At 41.2% G+C, this 25,633-nt stretch overlaps 1 long non-coding RNA gene across 4 annotated transcripts; it reads right to left on the bottom strand.

Moving 5' to 3' along the window:
• Positions 1 to 1,025: 1,025 nt before the first annotated feature.
• On the bottom strand, positions 1,026 to 23,836 carry LOC107080059 (uncharacterized). 4 transcript variants are annotated; one of them, XR_011182854.1, is made up of 5 exons: positions 23,749 to 23,836; positions 23,231 to 23,276; positions 18,870 to 18,940; positions 3,308 to 3,472; positions 1,026 to 2,999 (listed from the first exon to the last, which is right to left on the bottom strand). It is a non-coding gene; the product is annotated as an uncharacterized lncRNA (long non-coding RNA). The 4 variants fall into 4 exon arrangements; XR_011182855.1 differs by having other exon boundaries at positions 3,296 to 3,472; XR_011182856.1 differs by lacking the exon at positions 3,308 to 3,472.
• Between the last annotated feature and the right edge of the window lie 1,797 nt (positions 23,837 to 25,633).

The raw sequence follows: 25,633 nt of genomic DNA on the forward strand, positions 1-25,633 counted from the left end.
GCCATCAGTTACTTCTGCAGTTCTGTCCCTTTTCTCTAGCAGACCCAAATGCTCACAATGAGCGACAACAAGGAGTCTGTTTCATGCATTATGAATGAGAGGAAATGTTCCAGATAAGCTATTAGCACTGCTTTTCTACCATCAAGAACGGCATCAGTTTAGACCTTGGTGGTTTTCTTCCAGTTCATTTGTTTGAAATGTTTATCTTGTTTCAATGATCTGCTATAACAGTTACATTTATGTATATAGGCAGAAATCTGGAATTGGGTATAAAAAAACTCAGCTTCTTGCCCTGCATTTTTTAACAAGTATTTAGTTCTTAAAAAAACATATACTCTCTTCCGATACACAGCCAATTTCATTGTCTGGGTCCACTCTTTTTTTAAGAAGAAAATTGCAGGCCCTGCTATAAATACGGTCTGTTTCTCCCACTACATTCTTAAAATAGTGCCTCCAAATGAAATGAATGTTTGTTAGAGTTGTCAATAAGAACAAAAATTAAATTTAAACATTATTCATATTCTAGGACGGAGGTGTCCAATCCACTCCTTGCAGGACCTGCTCAGCTCTTAATACTCCAGTTCAATCAGCTCATTACTGGTTTCATGAGATCAATGTAATGGCTTAAAAAACTTGTTGCCCACCCCTGTTCTAGGACATACTGTACTTGGGTAAATACAATACAAAGTGCACTAAAAAGGCTAAGCAGTCCCCAAGCACTTCCAAGCATGGAGATCTTTGAACCTGGAAGCATTAAGCAATTATCCCTTCAGGAGTCAGTTTGTGGTTTATTCTGTGAATCCTTAGGGGTGCTTTTATTGCAAAATGGCACGCAATGGCCATAATCTGCAAACAAAGAGAAGACCATGCTGCTGTTCTTTAAACAGATTTCAATACAGGGTGTGCTCAGGCCTAATAACAGACCAGGCTATTGTAACCAGTAATATAGAGCACTCTGTGACATTTTTAAAGCTTTCTTTTTCCAGAGTTCAGGCAAATGGATTAACAGAGTATACAATTTGACGTTTAATGTGGACTTTTTTTTTAATAAGAGCTTCAAATTGATATTTAACTTTTCAACAGATAGCAACACTTTTGGTTTTCATATAAACTTGTAGGAATCTTTGTTCGGTCAAGCTGGGTAAACATTGTTTTGCTTCTGTACAGTTTTATGCATTTGTGTTTGTGGGATATAAACTGAATTGTATGCCCCTAGCTTTATTCATGTTATACGAGTAAATCTCTTGGTTTTGAGTGTGATCTGCTGCAGCTAATTAAAGCGTTTGGGGAGGCGGCTGATGTAACAACAGCTTGAGTAGCTGTGAAGTTCCTCAGGTGAGCTCCAGATGGTGGGAACACAGGGGCTGCTGGCTGCAGACTGAGCTCTGCTCTTCAGCAGGGGGTGCTGGGAAACTGATGCCGGAGGTCTGGAACATCTGATCATTAGCACATGTGCCGTCAGCGCCGGCGCTGCGGGCTGGAGCTAGAGGAGAGACGACCAGAAGATTTCTGGAGGTTATGGTACAAGAAAGATAAGACCGTCGCCACTCCACTCCACAGGGTTTACTTAATTCTCTGCAGGCGTACTGAACTTTCTTTGGATCACCCATATACCTCAGCACAAAATCTGCTGCAATATTTTCTTTCCACTAATGGAGGCAGATAATCTTTTAGTTGGTGAACAAAGTGAGTGTTTATTACATACCTTTAGTACATGCTTGCCATTTAACAAATGGACGCAGTTAAAGGGTTTGATTGATTTTATCATTCGTGGCTAGGGGGGGATTGGCGTCTCTTTTCGAAATATGTTGAGATCCCAAAGAAACGACAGGTGTGCAGTATAAACAGCTGAAGCACACATGCAGATTGAGAATGGCATAATGTAAAGTAAACTGTCGCCTAGTCATATTCTCCTTCTCCATCTTTTAGAGAATCCAGGCTGCAGTGCTGCCTTTTCATTAAATGTAAAAATGCTATGACACTGAATATAGAGATGTCACATCTATGATGCAGTAGATATTGCTCTTAATTACAATCTGTTTCTCAGTCTATCCCCCTCCCCCACCTCACTTTACTCAGTTTAATATTCCCTGCCTTTCCCATTGCCTTCATCGGCTTTATTCCATCATTCTCTCGGCTCAGGCCGTGCAGATATTCGAGTTTCCACCAGGGTCGATTTCCAGAGGTGCCCACCAGCCCTTCCAAAGCCGATACACGTCGCCATTTAACTGGCGTGGAAGCGGACGTGCTGCCCTGAAGGCCTCTCCTTCCCTTATTAGAATTGTTATAATACTCCCGTCATTAGGAATCGGATGTCCAGCACAGAGAGTTCCGCAGTGCGTCCTGGTAGTCCGTGCCTTTCTGCGCTTCCTAAGGGAAAAAAGGATGGAGATCATGGCTGCTCTCTCGTCCCTCCTCCTCATCTCTATTCCTTCTTGACTCTCCGCTTGTGTTATTCATTCTCTCTGTCTTACTGCCCTGGCGCCCTGGAGTCTGGGGTGTAACTTTCACAACTTTTCCCTTTTTCATGATTAAATCGAGAAAGGCGGGGGCGGGTGGGCTGGGTGGGTGGGGGTGGGTGTATTGTACTGTATGTGTGTGGCAAGGTTTTGCGGGAGGAGGTCTTTGGGATGGGAATTGCAGAGCTGAGGCTAGGAGACGCGACGCCAACCGGAATGAAACGCGAGGGCCGCTCCAGTAATCGAGATCTGCCTGGCTCCCGTGCCAGGGGGCTGCAGCGGAGCAACCAGATCTCCGCTCGTGCTCCAGCCCTCATCTGCTGACTCTGGGAAAGTCATTCATCTGACCCCCTTCCCCTGCTCCCTTTGTTTACAGAATAGTAAGGGGGTGGTTAGCGCTGACGGTGTGGGGAGGCTGCGAGGTCACGGGTTCGGTCCTGCGGCCTCAGATGACTCCGCTCAGCGCCCTCACGGAAGATGCAAGGAATTCAGAGGCTGCTTGCGCTGGTTGGCAGGCAGAGTGGTTTGGGTGCTGTCCAACTGGAAAAAAAAAACATACATTCTTTAAAAATACCTCTCTACTAATGCATCTGTGCCGTGTTTGTCTGTATGTAAGTGTAGATGTCTAAAACCAATGCAGGAAGTCTTAGGAATATTTCATGTGAATCATGTATTATAAAACATGGTTGGTTTGGTTTAGTTCTGTGGTTTGTTTGTTTTTTTCTGCTGTTTTTTTGCCTACAGGCAGGTACCGTTTTCCTGAGGTTTGTAACTATCTGCCAAATGCACGAGGTGGTATTTGCGCATATGCTGTGCTGTGGTATGAAAGCATATACCATGAAACGCACACCACAGGTATGGCCAGTTCTTGAACAGTCCTACAGGGCTGTGTGTTTTACATTCATCGGTGTTCGGAAAAGTCGCTCTTTCATGGTCAAGTCCGTGGCAGCGCAGAGTCTATCCTGGAAGCTGTGGTCACGAGGCCGGACGACTCCCTGCCTGGGCTGCCAGTCCTGTGTAGGACATACCAATATGCTCAGGGACACTGCAACAACGTAACCTGGCCAGCTTGTCTTTGAATGCCAGGAGAAAGCCTCCACATTGAAGGTCTCTCGGTTCGCAATCGAAACCCTGGACCCCAGAACTGGGAGAAAGCAATGCTAAACATTAGCATTGCTTTACTACTGCTCGCATCTGAAATCATCAGGGTCCAAATGACTGAAGAAAGAGCAGTGACCGGTCGAAGGTTCAGCAGCAAGATAAGGAATGAAAGACATAGATAAGGAGACATATAAACCCTGTGACAGGCTTTATCCATTGTTTAAACTGACAGGGATTAGTTTAGTCTATGGCCCTTTTCTTTCTTACAGCCATCCTTTCCACTGCTATGTGAAGCGCCTGTCCTTTTACGCAATATTTATAATAAAAAGGTGTAAAGTTACCTGTCATCATTTTCTTTTGTTACTGGTTTTGGGAGCATTTGAGTTTTAGATAATCCTGAAATAACTGGATGTGCTAAAGCTCTATAGAGATCAATGCTGCATATTGTATTTTTTTTTCTTGACCTTGCAAAACCTTAAACTACATTTCAGAGGGGCTAAACAAAAAGATGGGAATGGAATAGGTGGCATGTAAGTGCTCTGGCTTCCAATTCATTCATCATTCTGTCTGAAGGGTTGCATTGGCAGCCTTTTTCTGTTTTGAATATTTAAGTAATGCAGAATTTGATAAAGGCAGCTTTCACAAACACATTACATCTCAATTTGGCCCGCAGTGCTGCAGAAAATGGAACTCCTAAGTTAGCAGGGCCCACGGATTTGCAGATAATGATGGTGATTTGTCTGGTAATGACTCAAGATGTGAAATGATGCACAGAAGTGGCCTGCACCTCTGCATCAATTTCTGCATCAGTCTCTGTGACATATGCCGTGTCATTAATAGAAGAGAAAAGAATTATCTTCCGCTCAGTGCCTGTTGCTTACTGAATGGATAGGGCCTTCCACAGACAGCACTGGCCTCTCAGGAAAAACTTGCTGGTGAGATGCATTTAGAAAGCAATGGGGAAAAAACCTATCTCTGTGCTGTGAACAAAGATTGATTTGACTACCTTTAGATCCAAGATGTCCCTTTTACTAATGTATTTGTGTGTACGTTTTCCCTCAGTACAGTCAATTACAACTTTGCTAAACACTGCAGGACGGGTTAGCATGACAGCTGAAGATTATTGTAATTGGGGACACTGCATTCGTTTTCTAGCGAGTCTCTACATTTACCTAAATGCACAGTAAATTCCACCTACCTTAAAGGACTATAAATCCATGATTTGACTTTGGAAAGCTAAGGCACCTCAGAGTTCAAGTCATTCTGGTGTCTAGGTTTTTAACCTGAGGGTATGCAGTGCTTGTTTTTGTTGGCAACGTAAGAGAATGTTTGCCTGTGGCAAAATTATGCCTTCTTTTTGTACATTACTGTTTCTCAATTGGAAAACAAGAGCAGCAACAACACCAATTGTGTATTCAAAGTTTTGTCTCCCTGTTGCGCTTCAAACTCAAGAAGCTTTAAATAAACCTTTAAAGCTTGCTCATTTGATGCCCAGACCTCTGTAAAAATCTAAACTGTGATTGTCTGAGAGGCTACGGCTGTTTCTTCTGGGCCGAGCTGAAGAGATTTGCATTCAGGGAGGTGCTGCGATTGTGCCTTGTTTGCCACACCCTGAGGTAAGTTTGTCCATAGGACAGAGAACAAAGATGGGCATGCCTCTGCTGTTCTCTTGGCTCTGCGGTGTCTGTCTGGGATTGAAAGTGCCTGGCACGCTCAAGAATGTCACATGATGGCAAGAAGCCAATTAGATGAAAGGTTTCAGATGTTCCCCAGAAGACGCTGTGTCTGGCCACATGGAGATAATTACAAGGCCTGTCACCTGACTCCCCACCTCCTCTTATTATGTCACAACTCGAAAGTGCTGAGACGCATCTGAGTTTCCTGGAGCCCTGCCTTTCAGCCCTGTCGAAAAACAGGCGCACAGCCTGTCCCATATACCATGTGCCAGTCAAAGGAGAGCCTCAAAACAGATCTGTACCACGAATGTGAAATTTAGCAGTGAAAAGCTTTCCACTTTGCTGCGACGTCTGTTGCAAATGAACATTTTTCCTATTTCACACAGCCACTTTGGACAGGGACCAAGCAAGAGAACAAGGTCAATAGACGCGGGTTGCTGGTGCCTCAGTCATAGATAATTCCCTGCTTGTGGCAGAGATAGGATTTTTTTTATCATAACTCACCCTATCTTTTGAGCAGGGCTTCAAGACCGCATTAGAGTATCTGATCTGGGTAAAAGAAGACTAGGAGTATTCTTTCCAAAGAGACAGAATATTAGCTTGTAAACAACAGCTTCTTGCCTTCAGCTGTACAGTCTTTAGTATGTCTGAATCTTCTTTCCATGACTGCTTTCTAGAATAAACAGCCCTTTCCTGCTACTTATTTTCACACCTGCAAAATGACAACCTGATGCTTTGGAATCCTAAATGTAAGAAATCCAGTCATGGGGTGACAAAATCTAAAGTGTTAGGAAACGTTTTTCACTTTTTTAAATTCTGTGGAGATGTTTATTTTATCCCTATTAAGAAAACATTGTAGCCCCTAACCAGTTCCTGTCTACAGTGAAACACAAATGGTTTTAGAAGTGTCTTTTAAAAAACAGCACATTATCTTCTTATTCTGGTTCAGTTTGATTGAATAATAAATTCCAGTAAATTATTCAACGTCCAGCAGCTCTTCATGGGTAATACAATGTAATTAACATATTTCAAGCCGTAGGGAGATTAGTCCTCAACTGCCATGACATCTCCAAATATGAAGCTTGAAATTCCTTCTAATAAAAAATGTCAGATTTTCTCCCTGCACTTCAGAAAGACGAATAACTGAGAGCACTATGTTGAACCAGCCTGTAACAAGGTATATCTCTACCCAGTTCTTTGTCATCAGCCTCTGGTTCTCTACAGACAAATATGGTTATTTCTACATGTACATATACAGTTATATGTATTTAGCTTAAATTACAAAATAAAAGTTACAGTTCTATATACAGTAGATATACTGTCAATGCAGGTACATATACAGTTATATATAGCTTTACAGTTACATATACAGGTAAAATACACACATCTACGGGTTTTGCTGAGTGACAGATCCCACGGGTGGGGGCTTAGATGTCAGCGCTCCTGTCTGACAGTTCTAGATTCTGGGTTTGTACATGCCTGGGGTGCATTGTTTTGTTTGCATGCTCCCCTACCTCCACTGTCTCCCAAAGGCATTCGGGTTTGGGCCGATGGATGTTTCTAAACTCCCCCTGTGTGTGCGTAGGCACTCACTCTGTCCTGTCCATAGTCCTGCCTTGCACCCTGTTCTTCAGGGATGCTACTGTGATCTTAATGAGGAATCAACAGCTAAATCGTGATGGCTGGTTACTGTAGAAAGGTGACTATATTGTAGAACATAGCATGATGCATAAGAAAGTATATCCCAACCTTATTTCTAGTTGCCAGTGGTAAAAAAAATTAAAGGCTGTTAAAATCAACTTCATTTGATTTCACACATTCTACAAAACAGGTATCAGGTCTGAGACCAGACCACACTGATGAAGAATCTCCTAATGTATGTACAAAGAGAGGTAAGTGCTGTTTCTTTATGCCTTTTGAATCTGTAAAATTGTCCTTTTTGAATTTAATGAATTTTTATTAATGAATCTCTTTCCAAAGAGTGGTGTGATTTTAGATATGGAATTGTATAGTTTAACACATAACCCATTGTAAGTAAAAATGTAGGGAATTGATAGTGATGAAATAATTTGCTTTTGATATACCCTTATACATACGTTGTGTAGTAATTGCTATATACACATATATGTACCAAGGTATGGAGCTAAATTTGTATCGATCACAAAACTCTTACTACCTAAGATAACACCAAACCTTACAATTCGTGTACCCTTCTATTTTCATGCGAAACGAAAGCAGAAATTTGAGGCAAGCCCTGAGGTAACCTGATGGCCTGATGTTGACTATGACTATCACAGCTCCTTAGTCCTGGGTTCACTTCTGAGGTGGAGCAGCTGTTTGTGTGGAGTGTGCATGTTCAGGGTGCCGGGGGGGTTTTGCGAGCTGCTGTTTTTTTCACTCCTCCAGAGGACATACAGGTGAAGGTTAATTAGCTCCCTGCCCTGAGGAGTTTAAAAGGGATTTTGTCCTTCTTCCCTCTGCCAGTGGTAGAGTATCTGATGGGCCTCATGAAGCTGAATAGCCTCTTCTCTCCAGTGGCTTTTCTGTTGTTCCATTAGAAGTATCAGTTTGGTTGACTTCAATCCAATTCTGAAACAGAAAAATTATTTTCCTGTCTCAGTTGAACATGGTCTGGATAGTTTTCTTTCTTTATAAGGACTTATTTTAGAAACATGCCTTTAAAGCCTGTGTTTTTACAGGCTGTTTGTCAGTGGAATATTCTTCATACTGAAGAAAACAGTTGGGCAGAGCTGAAGAGCATATAAATACAGTTACAATCCCAATTGTCCAACGTGGTCTTCTTATCTGTGGCTTTAAAAGAAATTCATACAGTAAGTGTTTACTCAATTCTTAGAAGGGCAGAGTGTGATTGATCCCAGAGTTCTCTGTGCTGAGAACTGTAATGTTAGCAGACATTTCTCTCATGTTTCTGATGAAACCCTCTGCTCTGACATTATCATGGAGGGGAGGGTGAGAGAGAGACTGTGAAGGAGAGCACACCAAGGTGCCCTCCACTCATGCATATTCTATCAAGTTTTTTATGCTTGATTGGCTGTTACTTTGTGGAACGAGATGCTGTGTCTTCTCTGTGAGAATATTTGCAGTTTTTATCATTGAATGACTCTCTGTACAGGTGCTTCTGCTTGTGAATGAGTTTTCTGCTAAGAGGAATACAGCACAAATGAGGGGAATGCAGATTTACTGTTTATAGTTATTACTGAGTGTTTAACAAAAATTGTTTAAGATATATAGACGTGTGTCGGATTTAATTATAGTGCTGCACAGAAATTATAGAAAACCTCCATCTGTATCAAGGAATGCACTTCTAAGATGCTAAAGGCTGTTAACTTTTATTTTACCACCAAGATTGCTTGGCAAACAAATTTATTTTTATGTTTATTTCTCCTTATACTGTTATTGCCTCTTAACTGAACGGGGGCTGACTTGATTCCCAGGAAATGATAACAGTTTGTGCTTGTGATTCCTTTTTACACATGAAGCGTTTGAATGTTGCTGCTGCTCCTATGTTCTAGAGAAAGCCTTGTTATGAATGAGATTATATAATCTCGAGAGCTTTCCCTTTGGAAAAGTAAAACGGAATTGAATTGAATCGAGTTAATTAAATAGTGCCCTGTCTTTTGAGTATGATTGGATCAATCTCTCTAGCAAGGGAAGCCAAGAACAGACAGGTCCTCAGAGCTTCCTTCCTGGCTGTCCATCTTTTATTGAATGTTTTTATAGGCTAAAGCTCCTCCACATTTATCTTCTACATAAACATACGGTTTCCATGTAGGACTTGTGAAAAAGCATGCTAATCTCAGACAGCTGTGACAGTGCTAAACAATTTTCTGGTTAGATTGCACCTGCTATAATGTATTGTATTTGGCTCTGGTCACACTAAAATACAAAATAGAGAACATCTGTAGGACTGCTTACCATGGCTATCAGAGCTACATGTATTTTTCCAGGACAGGAGGAGGGGGAAAGGCAATATTGAAAGTGTGGGAGAACAAAGTGTCAGGCACTTTAGGCAATGTGAACAAAAACTGTATACTTCTTAAAGGTCATATAATTGAACCTGTTGCACTGGGCAGGAGAAGAATTAGAAGCAGTAATGGGACAGCTGAAGTTACATGACTTTTATTTTGGCTGTCCATACATAACCTAGGCTCCAGTGAAGGAGTGTAGCTTTGTAGTCATTAAGCTTTGCCTCAACCACAGGAGCTGAAATATTGCAAAAATATTTGGATCTCAGATAGACAGTGATGGTTAATATTTATCACAAAACAAAAAATATTCTATTTTAGCTGTCAGGGGCATTACTGCTATTTGTCTTCTTGTGTTGATTTCAATTCATAAACCAGTGTTATTCATGCAAGAAGTCTGATGTTTAATTTCCAGAATTCACTATGTGTGTATTACAGGTAATGGGGACTCCCCTCCACCACCAGCAGTGTGCAGCATCCACCTTAGCAGGATATTGCTGTTATAGGTTTCTCTTCAAAGCAAAATAAAAGTTCAGAATGGAAAATGGTGATACATTACTCAAAAACATGCATAAAGGCAGAAGGTGTCTTGGTTCTTTTTATCTGTGGATCTCTCTATAGACTCTCCACCAGATGCTGAATTAGTTCCAACAAAACTAAAACGTAAGTGGGGTTAGTCATTTAAACTTGCCTCTTTTTGCCTGCAATTTCCCCCCATTTCTGGTGTATTCTGAGTGCACTGAGGAAAAGTCCACATGATTATGGTACTGAAACAGACACCTTCATGTCTACCAGTTTGGCGGATCAGGGGTTAAAACAGTATTTCATGCCTTTCATGTGATCTGCAAGCAAGATTCTTGAAGCGATTAGAAAGACACGTTAGGGCCTGAAGCCAGCAGACATAGCAATAGCAAAGGGGAGAGAATAGAAAGTTGATTGGCTCTCTGTCAGTGAAATCAAGGCAATTATTTAGTAGCCCTGAGGCAGAGATTTGTACGAGAAATTGGAGAATCCAGACACAGTAGTATAATATTGTTCAATATTTAAAAAGGAGGAGGAAACACCCGCTGCAAAAACAATACAAGGAGTTCAAAGAACATCTAGGATGGCTGTTAAGCTTGGCCCGTCTCTTATTGGCTTTCAGACCACTGTCTGTGTTCGCATCTCCTCCATTCTCACTCATCTTCCCACATTAGAGTGCCTGTGTTTACTGTTATTAATTAAAGTGGGGAGTGAGGTGCACTTCACAGTATGTCATCTTCAGGGATATGTCCTTCTCTGGCTGTCCCTGGACTCAACGTGTCATAAATAAGATTGCTGTCGAGTCAAACTCACCTCGGCCATGCCAAACTCTCACTGATGGGTAGGCAAGATGCTTGTTGCACAGCGCTTGAGAGCCCTGTTAGTGATGTTATTTTTACATCAGCTCCTGGTAGCATTTTAGTCGCGATAATTTTAGAGTCAGAGTGCTGTATCAAGAGACAAGTGCGTTGCAGAAACAAAGGTCAATTTAAGCAGCAAATAATTCTCTACCTCTTGCAGAACACTTAAAAAGGCCCCCCTGGGTCAACATTCAAGGGGAATAACATCTTAGATGGATTGTTTTGTCCAGACACTTTCTCTGCAACATGTTAACAAATGTTTGTTTTGATTACCTTCCTTAATTTTTTTTTCTCAGAACTCCATGTTTAATTAAATAAACAGACCATGCAGCGAAGAGTTCCTAATAGGAGCATGGTTTTGTATCGACCTCCAGTTTGAGTATCAAAGGAATTACAAGGTGTGCTTTGAAGATGGCTGGATTTCTAAACAGCAGTTAACATGTTTTGGTTTTTATTTTTAATTCCAAAACTGCTTTTATGTGCTTTATGTGAAGTGTATGGTTTTTCCTCAGTTCATTTATTTAAAAGGAATTGAAAGTAATGTGGATGATTCATTTTGGTTTTTAAATAAGAATGCAACATATTCAGAATAGGTTCCCACGTTTCCATAATTCATCTGGAATTGCCCCAGTAAGTCCCAGGGCTGTGTCCCTCAGGTTCAAACCCCTTTTATTGCTCTTATTTAAGCTAGCAGCCATATCACCCTGCAACTCACAATTGGCAACCCACTGAAGCTCAGCAGGTGTGAGCCTGGCCAGTACCTGGATGGGAGACCTCCTGGGAAAGCTTAGGCTGCTGCTGGAAGAGGTGTTAGTGGGACTAGTAGGGGCCGCTCACCCTGTGATCTGTGTGAGTCCTAATGCCCCAGTATAGTGACGGGGACACTATATTGTAAAAAGCCTCCGTCCTGACTCTCAGTGGTCTTTATAAAATCCCAGGGTGTTCCTTGAGAAGAGTAGGGGTGTAACCCCGGTGTCCTGGCCAAATTTCCTATTGGCCTTTACCAATCATGGCCTCTTAATAATCCCCATCTATGAATTGGCTTCATTACTCTGCTCTCCTTCCCACTGATAGCTGATGTGTGGTGAGCGTTCTGGTGCACTATGGCTGCCATCGCATCATCTAACTGGGGCTACAGATTGGTGGTGGTGGAGGAAAGTCCCCATTACCTGTAAAGCACTTTGAATGGAGCGTACAGAAAAGTGCTATATAAGTGTAAGCAATTATTATTATTTTTTAGGGTTAGTTAATAGCAGACTCGCTGTTGTGCCACCTACCACTTATCGAGTAACAACCCATGACAAATACCTAGATGTTCATATGTACCATAGGCTTTATTAGATACACATTTGTGCGTAAGTGTGTAGCCATCACACCAACCACCTGGATCCTTGCCTGTTTCCCACCGTTAACCCAAGTGACAGTGCTGTTGTGTCCAGAGAGATTCAACAGCGCTCTACAAATACTACCGTGTTTTGTATTTCTGTACCGGTGAAGATAATTTCCTGTGACAGCAGATTTCCAAGTAGGGCAGGCCGCCCTCACAGGCATTGCTGAATTTGGAACTGAACCTGCACATCAAAGCGATTCTGACCAAGAGGAATTTTTGTTTTGCTTTGTTTGGGGTTTTTTTTTTAAAAGGCCTGATTGTTATCTGTTAAACTTGACTCAGACATCCAAGTGAGCTTTAATGAGTCCCATGTGCCACACCGTCTGCCAGGTCCTGCCCACCTGGCGAGCTGGTCTCTGGTGGGTAGGTGCCCGTCTGGATAAGCATGGCTCGACTCTGCCCGCTGTGCTCTGTCTGCTACCTTTAGGGATAATTACAGGGCGTCTGAACACAGGACTGCAGGCCGGGTCTGTAACTTTCTCAACAACTGCAAGCACTCACTGTGGTGCCCTCACACTGGGAGTGAGCTTTAGGTCAGTTCCAGATTAGAGGCCAGACATGATAAGAACCATTTTTTTTTGCTCTTTGTCGTCTTTATTGGTCACAAAGAGTTATTTTTATTCTTCCATCCCAGAAATGTGGATTCCTCGCATATGCCACACAGGCAGAATTGGAAAAATGTTGCCGATCGACCAGTGCTAGTTCTGAAACAAGGTGTTGCAATAAATCATGACTCCTGTATCTTCACAGCCTTCCAATTCCAAATCAATGCTTGCTTCAATAGGCTATGGGGCATCAGAAACACAAATGGTCTTTGTTCCAATATTTGTTTGCTGGCCTTTTCTTACCTCTCACAATATATTTATGCTTGGTTTTTCAAAGGCAGACTACGACAAGAAATAAAAATGTTTTGAAATAAAGATATTACTCAAATCAGGGATGAAACCTATGGTCCGAATGTAAACCACACACCTTTTGCAATATTTTAACAGATGGCTGAAAGTATTCTCTTTCATTTTATTATAGTACTAAAAATATTACTGCGACAATGCAGCAAATTTAGTGCTCTAAAACTGTGCCTATAAAGCTGCAATTATTTGGAAAAACTTGGTGTCATTGCTAGAAAACCTAGTAATGCATTACCGACTTTGAATTTATTGGCAAATCCATCAGTATCCAACTGCCTCTAAAGAAATACTTACATGATGATCATTAATAGAATGAGAAGCATCAGTAATATTATGCTTTATATAATATTATATTATATTAGTAGCAGCAGTAATTGGGTAGTAATCAATATTGTGGTTGTTGGTGTAACAATAGTCGTTTTTGGTTTCTTATTATTTTTATTCAATCATAGATTTGGAAGAAATACATACATCCTGTAGTTTTCCAAAATCCCTCTTATAAATATTTGTGTGTCTGAGGTTTCTGAAGCCACTTATGTTGTCTATGTAATTCAAGTTCAAATAGCCAAGCATGCAGCAGAAGTGACTTTGCACGTAAATGAAATCTCTTGTCTGTTTTATGCGTGTGTTTGCTGGTCAAAATGAGACGAGTATTATTAGTTTTTTTTTTCCCCCAGTGGATTTTTGGCAGGTCATTAAATAAAAACCAGAGTCAGAGAAAACAGTCCTGTCCCTGTCCTACTTAAAAAAAAATGTATTTTCTGCATTTGATGCTCCTGCAGTATCCAGAGGCTATGAGACAAAAAAACAATGTGTCCCACTGTCTCTTTAAATCCGATGCCTGACTTAATTAAAGCTGTCTCTTTCTCTGTGTACTTTTCAGACAGCTGGTGTCGATTAGGCTTTATTTTTGCAGCATGGGTATGTTTTTCCATTTATACAAATGCCAGCCCCTCCTCGCCAGTTCCCTCCCCAGCATTGCCCTCTCCCTGCACAGACACACACACACAGCCTGTACTCATACTGAGAGAGAGGGATCAGCGCTCTTTGGAAACAGTATCAAATGACTGAGAGATTGTCATATTTCCTGTGGCTTTTTCCATATTTTAATCTCCGTGTTTATAGAAGTCAGTTTGTGTGTGGGAGGGAAGTTTATTTCTGTTACAGGATGGTCAGACACAGTAACAAGGCTCCTGGTTTCACAATGTTTCTCTCAGTCTTCCGGCTTTTTTTCCTCTCTACAGTATTGGAGGGTGAGGGCTCCCGGCATTCCTCTTTGTATATTGGGAGCTCTGCCAGCCTGCAGCCTTGTTCAAGCCTTTCATTTACGTTTGCTGGTTTCCAACCCTCTTGCTTGTCAAGGGGTCATTCAGTTTCATGTATGGGGGGAAACAAAAGAAATTGTTTGTATGATATTGATATTTTTTGTTATTATGCCTTTGTATAAAGATGGAACAGCTCTCGCTTTGTGTTCACTGGACTGTTGAATTGGCTTTTAAGCTCTATAGGAAAGCCAGTCAGTCCAGCGAATAGAGGGCTCAGAGAGTGTATGGAGGTGCTAAACCAAGCCCAGTTCTTTACTTAGTGGAAGCCACTGTTCATGCTGTGCTGCACACCACATTTGTATATGACAGATGGTTCTCTTAGGTTGCAATTTGAGAGAAGAATAACAGAACCTGGCCACTAAATGATTCACAGAAAGCAACTTGGCTACTGTCTTTCTGTTTAGGAAAGGGAGGGATGTGTCAGAGGATTTTGGGGATTCAATTTTCAAATCAAAATTTGATTGAACCATCCAAGGTAGTTTGATTCCCCTTTTCACTAACATCCAGCTCTCCATCTTCTCCCCACTTCATCCAGTTCAGGGTGGCCTGGGAGTCGGAGCCTATCCTGGCAAGCAATGTATTTCCATCATTTTATACAGAACATATAGTAGAACACTACAGATGGAATGCTTCGGTTCTTTATGACAATGTCTTTCCCCAGGTTAAAGAATTATATATCTTCTCATTATGCATAAGGGTTCCTGGAGTATCTCAATTACTGATTGTGATGTTGGTGTTTTCTTTTTCCTTAAAAAAGGAAGAAGTATAAAATAACACAGTGATGCTTTGGAGATCTTGTTGAGTTTATACTTCAGGACACATTTGAAAATAGTACAGTATATGAGTGATGGAATGCTATAAGCTCCCAGGCCTTTCTATTGAGAGATAGGAGCTTTTTTTATGTGGCTTGCCTGTGCATCTATAATAATTTGGATGTTTTGTCTTAGCTCGCTGTTCCCTCATTTGAGCATCTGGAGTACACAAAGGGGTGTCATGATATTAGCTCTTTGATTGGTTTCTCTTCTCTCCTCACCCTGACAGAGAGATGCACCAGGCCACATAGTCGCAGATCAGCACAGAAACTACAGTAGCTTGTTTCTCTGCTTCTCAACATGCTTGGCTTTTCCTTGATGCTCTGGTGTTGTATGCCATTCATATACCAGCTGGTTCCCCAGCTATTGTGTGTATAAGTATACACATATACAAGTATACATATAAGTATTCTCTTTGTGTGGTTGTGTTTCTTAGGTTCTGTTTTGACCTATGACTGAAAATCCAAGGACAAGGGCAAATCCTGTGAAAGAAATAGAATAAACATCTTTAATTGCAGAAAAAGCTGCTTGTTATGAAGACTTTAAAGATTCTGAAGGCTTTGTCTGAAAACTCCTGAGGATCTTTTTCTTTTCCTTGTCATTAACATTTTGTAAAGGTATGTATAAAAAACCGTACTTGCGTGCTATTTGTCCTTCTATTGAAATGCTGGTTTATTGAAGACTACCCTGAGGTGAAGATTCCGTAGATCTCTTTGTATTGCCTCTTCCTGGAGGAAGGGGTTAATCCTTGAAATTTCTCTTCCTCCTCCTTGTAATTTACCAGATGTGGTCCTAGCTCCCTCTTTCAACCCAAGACTCACTCTGTCCCAGCATCTGCCCTGACAGCTTCATTCTCACCCATGGCTGTTATGTCACCCTGCCAATCTCAAGGATTTCTAAACGTAATCTGCTTACATAATTGACTCGTACAGGCAATCACTTTCAACTCGATTGAAATGTCAGTGTATTGTTACCCTTGTGTTTTCCTCTCCACTCAGTCCCTGGTGCGCACATGATCTGCATCGAAACCGATTTATGATGTCCCTCTTCCAGGATCCCTTTAGGTAAAAGTCATTTCAGTTCAAGAGGGCCCATCGATAAATCAATCAATCAGTTAATCAATTGACCGAGCACATCAATTGATCAAGCTCTGTTAAATACAACAGGCTGGGATAATGGTGTAAATGAGTTTGTGCTCCACAGTTGCGGCAATTCAGGAATCAATCTGTTGAAGCAGGAATGAAACAGCCCAGTGCTCTTGTCCACACTTAGAAGGATCGATCAGCTTCAGCAGAACATGTTCAAAACGGTATCAGCGATGTCCAAAAATCCAATATTCTGTGGCACTGGTCCAGGATTTTTTGTGCTGGTGTTTACTACCTTGCAAATGAGGAAAACTGGGGGGATCCGAAAAGTGTTAAATCATTCGTGGAAACATCAGAGAAGTCCTGTTCTCTGATGATGGTATAAACTGCAGTTTGCTTTGCACAATATGTATGTAGACAGTATGTTTATTTACGATCCACTAAGTGTAGCTTCTTTCCAAACAGCTGTTGCCCACTCCCTACAAGCTGGCTGCACTGGGAGTTTCCACAGGCAAGCAGTGGAAGGATCAGAACTGGGGGGTGAGAAATCTCCTAACGAGGGGGGGGGTGTCCTAACAAGCTGCACTGACGTGTTCTGTCGCTTTTTACCCCTAATGGCTGTTTCACAAGGCTCAGCGCTGTTTTCTGTCAGAGCAGGCCCAAAGGGACCTGTTAGTAAGTCCAAATAACTTCTGTGATTTTCTTTTCGTAATAGCTGCAAGCTCACATTTACTCTGCCCTCGTTTCTGTGTTTGCTAATTGGAAATCGGAATTAATAACAATTCAGAGCGGGTAGAGGAAATTCTTACTGAAAGCAGCCCTATCAAACAAAATCATGGCATAGCTTCTGTTCATCATCATTTTGTTGATAATACTTTTAAATTTATTTAGGCAGGATGCTGACCAATACTAACACTAATGATACTACTATTCAAATACTGCTATTATGACTACAGTCCTACTATTGCTGATTATTATTCCAATATGCATTCCTCATCCTCACTGTAATGAAATAGCTAACCACATATAGAACAGTGAGTCACTGTACTAAGCAAACCTATCCTATCTTCACTGATGCATAGCTTTTATACCATGTACACTTTCATAACATAAGCTGATTTAAAAGATTACTGCATTTCATCTATCCTACTGTAAACACGGCCTTAATACTTTAATCCAGCTGTTTTTGTGGTTGTACCTTCAGCAGATCAGCTTTTGAAATGGCGTAACTCAGACCAAGCCTGCAATCTGTATGTGCCTTTTGCCTCTGATAACATGACTCATATCTAATGCATGTTGCACACGCGATACATGCAGGTCAGTGTAAAGGCTTCTGTATAAAGCAAGCTGATAAGGCTAAATGAGCAGTGCCAGTTTTCACTCAGCTGTCCAAATAGGACATATTTAAAAATGGCTTGCAGCATCTAACATGTGAAACAAAACACGGAGCAAGTGCTCCAGCAATGGGTTTAAAGGAACATTTATGTGTTGAATGCATTTTATGTGAAATGGAAATAGTTTACATTTGTTTTTCTGTTTGGAAGGACTTGGAATAGTGGGAAATGTTTTTAGGGAAGGCGAGTGTACGACATAGCACTGTATCAATGCTATCAGTCAGAGAGATGGAAACATATAAGAGGCTGATGTACCAAGGGTTGTGGCGGTGTGGAACAAGCTACACCAGCCATATTGGTGAAGCTGATAGTCTGGTGTTTTTCAAGAAACAGCTGGATGAGATCCTTGCATCAATTAACTACTAATTCAAGAATAGGCTAGAAGGGTCTAATGGACCCTCTCATGTGTAACCTTTCTTACGACTTTATGTTCTAATGTATACCTTTTGCATGACAGAGTTTTAACTTTGACTTGTATTTCAGTGCCTCGTTTCTCCTGGTTTTGTGCAGGACAGGGATTTCTTTTGTTTGCACAGCCGATTCATGACATCTCCCTGTTTCCTGTGCTGGGGCAGGCCGGCCTGAGTTTGTAAACACTGTTTAGCATGGGTAAGCAGTGACATCCCTTCTCCTCCCCTCACCCCCAGGGTATCTCTGCCCCTGTTCTCCGCTGAAACAGGAGGTAAATAAACTGTGTTTGAGGAGACGTGTACTGTAGAGACAGTCAAATTGAAACTCATTGAGAAAAAGAGCAACACTAAATCTTTCCTGCCAGGATGTTGTGACAGATAGCACACTCTTTGTTTGGTAAAGGTGTCAGTTTCACTTAAAACACACCGATTTCCCCAAGCCAACCCTTCAAACAGCATCAAACACAAGGAGGAGAAAGACAGGCGGAGTCTCTTCATCGGATGAAGTGCAACATAAGTCAAAGCTAGAGCCCTCTGAAGCAGAATGCTTTTGGTCTGTGGACCAATGTGCAAACCTGAGTTTTTCAAAAAAGCTTAGCCATTTCACACAGAACCCAATGTATTCGTTTTTTTTAAGTGTCCTCTTTCTAGGTAATGATATTGTACAAAACTTAAATACGAAAATACAGGAAAAAAGAGCTTGTAGCAAAATGTATGTTTTTTTTAAAAAAAAAACAAGTAGCAGCAAATAGAATTAACATCCATTCCGTTATTACCATGAATGCAAGGTCACACTATTTATCCAGGCCCTACGTAGTTTGGGAAATAAAATTCAGATAGGATCAAGAAACCACTTGTCTTAAACCTGATTTGGGCCCCAAAATCCAACCTTTAGATGAAAAATTCTGAAAGTAGTGTGTAAATGCTGATCCTTATCTTACCTGGGGTGTCCACTGAGCATTTCCGCGAACTCTATCTGACCTTCTCTGGGCATAGGATTTTGACATGTTCCCTACACCAAAATAAATGAGTGGGAAACAATCAAGACCACGGACAGAAGTCATTGTTTACAGTTATTAAATATGGAAGTTTCATCATGAAACATTTTTTATTTGGCAAAATATTGACACGTATTACCGTTAGCAGACTGGATATATCTTCAAATTTATAAGGTAGTGCAACACACAATAAACACACAATAATTAAATGCATTTAGAAACTTTTTTGAAGCTCTAGCCTGCTTGGTGAAGGGTGACCAGCTGGCTGTAGGACGAGGATGTTGGGACCCTCATGCAGAGGGAGGAGTGAACCAAGGTGCAGCTGTGAAGGTGGAGGAGGGATGCAGAGAGATGAATGCAAAGAGGAGAAGAGCTTACTATGGTATTTACAATGGCATGGAGAATTCCGAATTAGGAAAACACAGGTGAAGGAGAATCATATCTCTGTCCTCCATCCCAAACATCCGTTAAAAACCATATTTAACATGTACAGTGATTTTAGGCTTCCTCCATCTTTGCAGATGGAATTATGCTATCTAATTAATCAAAAGCCTGAATTTTCTGCACAACACAGAACTCAGCACCACCCACTCAGTTTACCTCTTCAAAGGCCAGCGCTGAGCTCCTTAAAACAACCGTTGAGATTAAAAAAATAATTCTAGGAGACCCGCTATCGATTAGCAATACTGCCGCCTAAACAACAGGGGGCATGTTGCTTTGGTTTTTGGCAAATCGTTTAATTGAAATCTGACACCACTCTGATATCACTGATTGCCACTGGTTTAAATTGACATTAAACAAAAAAATAAAAGGCTAGAGGCAAAGAATCTAAAAGGGAATAAAAAAGAATTTTGAAGAACTACAAGCGCCAATCCTAATATGTATGAGTTTGGAGTGTTACAAAAAGTAGGAACTGGGCACTGGCAGTGAGAAGCCCAGAAACTTGTTATCTAACAGTAAGGACTCAGGAGATGGCACCTTATGAGCTGCTCCTACTTTAAAGACTTTGTCAACACCACTTTGGTAATGCACTGCCAGGTCAGAGGTCACTCTAAACACCTCACAAATTTCCCTGGCCTGGTGACAGGGAGTCAGAGCTGGTGATATGATGGCTGGATCTCCTCACATAGAAACTAAATAGGTCACAGCTGTTAGGAGTTTCCTGCATTCTTACAGGGACTGTGGATGTCCTTGAGGTTTATTTGTGAGGTTTATTGCTTTATCACTGCGTTCTTTCTCGGGAGGCATTGTTTTTCTATGTGTATGTGGCTGAGACTTTTATTTGAAGCGACTTACTGTACATTTGCACATATTCCTAAAGCTGGGTTTTTCACTGAAACAATGAGGGTGAAGTACTTTGCTCAAGGGTACAATGGGAATGTTTCACCTGGAGGTTTGAACCCACAACCTTCCAGTTAGGAGTTCAGAGCCCTAATCATTGCTTCCCACTCCTGCCCCAAGAATTCTTTATTCCTTAATTGAACTAATTACCAAAGCTGTGTCAAAGAAGCCAAAAGCTACCAGCAGCTGCTTTCTGCTCTATTTCAAATGAGCAGAAAAGTCTTGCATTTTTCACACTTTTTAGTGTTCTTAAAATCATAATTATAGGCTTTGCTCTACATTTAATATATAATCAAAAGCAGTGTGTTGTTATGCTAACAATTAGGCTACACACAAGAATGGTATTTGAATACCATTACCTGTTCTTTATACGTTACAAGTGTTACAATGTTTTTATTAGTAGTTTGAAATACCATTGCCCTGTTGGAAAGAGTACTCACTACCCCCCACCTGACACACACACATTCTCATGAGGATCACTTACAGCTACTTTCCAGAGCTATAAAAGACCTTATTGGTTTCTTCAAAACAGCTTGTCTGACAAATATATGACTTTTCCAATACAATGAGCCACTTAACACACCCTCTATTTCTCTAATAAATACTCTCCCCTCCCTTCACTGATGTTACAAGTTATATGTTCTTATCTAGGCTAATGCTGGTGTTTCTCAGTGAAGCCCTGGAGTGGTCTGCTGGCTACTGTTTGCTGTTTGGTTCTTTGATTTCCATCCAAAGTACGGACTGGAATGAGATGTTCTACCTTTCCAGAGCATTAATTATTCACCTGGGTGAGTCATTCCCATTGGGAAGTCCTCCAGGAGAAGTTTTTACAGCTGCGCGGAGCTCACAGCAAAGGAGGAGAAAGAAAAAGAAAACTTGTGCTGTCATCCTACACAAACAGTGTTGCCTTTCTTTGACGAGAGCCTTGTCTGAGGTGACAGACAGTGAGAGCCAAATGTCATGAGTCATGGAATCAAAACCAAACAGGTCATTCCTTTTGTCCAATGGGCAAAACAGGTTTGCTTTAACTTACATTACTGATCTTTATTTAGACAATATAATGTGCCAAGTGTTCGTTCCCTTAATAGCAGTGAGTCTTGGGGAGATTTTCCCCTTTGTGCTATCAGATCTGTAACTACCTAAAATATAAAAAAACCTTTATTTCTGAGATACTGATATTTCTATGCAACAATAACCTTCCATAAATCTGTAGTATAGGTCACATACTAAAATTTCACTGAGCATCTTACTTGATATTCAGCAAAAAGACCAGTGTTTCGTGAGTGCATTTTTCACTTTTTGTAGTCATCATTTATCATTGCATACAGTATGTGGGATGTAACTTTTCTGTATTTATATATTCAATGCAGCATATGTCTATAAGAAGAACTTTGGTCATCCACATCTAATTTGGAAAAGAACTGCAATTCGGCAGTTGTTCTTTTATTCGAACATTTTACGTGATTCTTTTACAAACAAGTTAACCTATTTCAAAATGCACACCATCATTCACAGTCCATGTAATCACTTCAGCTAAGTTACTGAAATTTTAGTGCGCTCTTGTGGTGTGTAAATAATCACAAATTAGCTACATGCACATATATTAGAACCCTCTCCAGCTGTATAGCTCTATAGTTTTTATACTGGTACTAGAGAAATCTCAACAATGTAACATTTAAAATGTTGATATAATACAGTATGTGCTTTAGTTATGATCCAGTAGTCTGTAAAGTTATTTCACAAAGATTTGCAGTCCTTGCCTGTTCACTGTGTGTACAGTCCTTGCCCTTTTTGTTGTTGGTATTGCCTTCCCATGAGTTCTGGCAATCCAGAAGCCAGTCTCAGTAGGCATTCCAAAAAACAGGGACTAACTGAATCTTAAAACACTGGGGAATGTGTTTATACCCCAGTGACACCAGCATACATCCATAACACACACGAAAACCCTGAAATACAGGCTGGAGTGGCTCAGATTAAAGCTAAGCCGACAGTCCTGCGTACCTCCCCTACTGAGTCAATACGTGGATTCTCTTATTACTTCTTAGCCTGGGACGCTTTGATCATGGAGGGAATTAACGTCTCGGTAGGCATTATGCCCTCCTGAGCTGTGGGCCTCGGCTTTCAGCCCTGTGCCTTTTAGCCACAACTCAGCTCATCTGCTAACATCCCCACAACACAGGCAACCGGAGGACGCTGTTCAGTGTTATCAGGGCAGAGGCCTGTACAGCATTTGTGATAAGGTACATTATTGAGATTTGCATGGAGACATTTAACTTGCTAAATAAATCCCACAGCTGAAACACTGACAAGAGCAGCAGCATGAATTCCTACGGGAATTCTTTTTGCAGAAAAGCGTTTAATTATACTTTCCTCGGAAATCTTCACTGTAATCAAACAGCCCTGGGGGGGGGGTGTGTGGGGAGATTTCGCTGAGGAGGAGCATTAAGTATTGCACCGTCTAGACTGCTTGGATTAATCAATTATTAAGGAAAACAAAGAAAAGCACGTTAAAAAAGTTGCTCGTGCGTGTTTGACCAAGCTGAGGACTGCTTTTTGACTGCCAAAAGCTTGTGATTCCATATGGATTTGTTTGCCTGTTTCAGGCACCGATACCCTGAATCCAGTGTCATTTGCAATTCAGCCCTTCAAAAATAACGCAAAGGGAAAGTTGCAGGTCTTATATTAATCTAGCGTTTAGCATCTCAAATTGCAATTTCTCTCCTAGATGGAAACATTAAGAATTCGGCGAAAAACTATTACACTCCGGCAAACTCCCACCCACTTATTTGCCTTTTTAGAATCAGGATTAGCCTGGAATAAAGTAAAATAAATAAAATAAACATGCAAGCATGCCAATTAGATGGAAGCACACTGTGATTAGCAGAGGGAGCAGTGGAAGGCCTCTGAAAGTCATAGGGAGTACTTGATTTGATTCACCCTCCTGAAGCACACAGTGTACTTACCGGGAGGAGATACATGTCTCTTGGGTCCCATTCAATTAGCCTCCAGCTGGGGAAAAATGATTTAGAAAAATATAAACTCACATGGCAAATAGCTTGAACGAGAAGTGATTTTCATTTCCAATAAAGTTGACAAGAAGAACTCTGGGAAACGGAGGATAACCCTGAAATTAACCCATTCGTTTCAAACACTTGGTAGCTTGATTTGATGAAATTAGGACGCACTCAGTAGACAATCATTCTGTTTATGCATCTGGCCCAGGTCGAAATAGCTCATCTCCAACAGGAAAGTCATCAGATTACATTGAGGTGTATTAGTGAGTAATACCACCCACGAATCCCGTTTAGAAATGCAATCGTCACTCGGAATGCTAGCCGATCCCTATCGTCTATCGTCCAGCTGTTGCTGGTTCAAGCTCTGAGCAAGTCCTTGGCGTGCTGTGATGGGCATCATCAAGAGAGGGTGTGACCTGGAAGAGGTTTCTTGTGTGCAGTAATGGTGTCTGGCACCTGAGAGGCACCTGTAAGCTCGCAGAAAGAGGGGACCGTCCTCCAGCTGGTGCCATCTCTGCCGCCAGACAGCGTGGAGCCTGTAGTGTATCACGTCACATGATGAACTGGCCTGACAGGCGAGTGTTAGAGGAGCGCTGCATGGGCACTGATTAACAATTAGAAATGCCACACCGGGTGGGGATTTAAGTGGGTAATAACTGGTGATTCCAAATTGTAGAAAAAACGTTCAAATGCATGACTCATACTCTACCTATTAAAGAAATTCCGTCTCTGAATAATTGGGCTCCATGTAATCAAAGTGCTGCCTAAGATACTTTTCTGAAATGCTCATCTGATGCACTCAGTTAGGTTTATAGCTTTCATTGTGGGAGCAGTGGTTAGGGTTTCTGGGCTTAAAACTAGAAAGTTGTGGGTTCAAGTCCCAGTTGTGACATTGCTGTTACAAATTAGGTACTTTGTCAGGATTGTTCCAATAAAGTACCTAGATGTCTAGATGTTTACATGAGTGCACATGTAATTTGCTTGGAATATTTGCAATAGCCAAATTATAGAAGTTGTAAACATTAAAAAGGGCAATGTTGGAACATGGCTGATGTATAGGCTTGCTTTAATGCAGATTGAATAATATAGCCTTGTCTATTTTAAAGATGTTTGGTTTCATATCTGTTAAAAAAGAAAAGGCTGGCTGACATTTTTCAGTATCAAGTCCTGCTGAAGTCAAAGCTTTTATCAGGCTTTCGACTCAGATGTATCCCAGTCTATCAACCTATAACAAGAGTGGCTCCATTTAGGAGTGTAAGTACTATTGGAATCTTAAAAGGCTTCATTAAAATGCTTTCTGGGGGCACATGGGGTCACAAAAACTCAAGAATGTCATGTGGCAGCTCAGTGTAAGTGCTGTTAGCGTACTGTGCACTGCTGCCCTGCTGCCCTGCTGCTCAGATATCTTGGTGTCTGTTTCCAGTTCCACACCAGCCTCATCTGTCACCATTATCACAAGAGCCTATCTGCTGGCTGGCTCCAGAATGCTACAGTGCAGATTCCTCTGTCCTGAGGCCCTGCTGCCTCAAGATTCTGTTTTGGAATTGAAATCACGTGAAGATTCTGCCCGTTTGGAACTTGGCGATCTGTCCCTTTTCTGTTTCCATTGGGCAGGGCAGTGTTTAACAGGCTGTGTGGTGCTGGGCTGTGGACTCACACTGTCCCGTTTCTGGAGGCTGAAAATCAGCTTGTTCTGTACCTGCATCTCTGGGGGCTTGATTGCATTACAACACAGCAATCGAAACGTCGACCGCAGTCTAAAAAGGAACATGAACTCTAACCCTAATCTAGATATTGTCTGAAATGTAAAATTAATGGAAATCCAAAAGTTAATTGAACTAATAAAAGATATGGCTAGGCCTGCACTAGAGATGGGTTCCTGTCTATTTCTAGACTTAATGACTTGGGAGGATATTTGACATACAAACTTTCCAAAAAATATTCAGTGGATGGATGAAACAATACGATGACTCATATCCAATTCCAAACTGAATTCAGTCCATCACAATCACACAAGCCCCCCTCCTCCCCTACAATGACAAGTGATGTTGTAACCACCACATTCACTTCTCTCAACTGCCGGGAGTATCCGATCTTTTAACATGTAAACTATGGAAGACAGAAATAACTACTTTGAAATATTGCAGCCATACCAATTTTAGGAATAGTATCCATGAAAAATGAATAAAATAAGATGCAACCTCTTTTTATATATCATTCTTTATCACAGTTAATTCTATTTAGATAGAATGGTTTAGATTTAGTGTAGATTGTTTTTTGTTGTTGTTGTTGTTGCAGATTTTAGTATCCTTCAGTGATTCAGAAGTTTGGTGTGGCCAGGATTTTATGAAG

This window comes from Lepisosteus oculatus, chromosome 20, assembly GCF_040954835.1.
Source record: "Lepisosteus oculatus isolate fLepOcu1 chromosome 20, fLepOcu1.hap2, whole genome shotgun sequence".
NCBI lineage: Eukaryota > Metazoa > Chordata > Actinopteri > Semionotiformes > Lepisosteidae > Lepisosteus > Lepisosteus oculatus.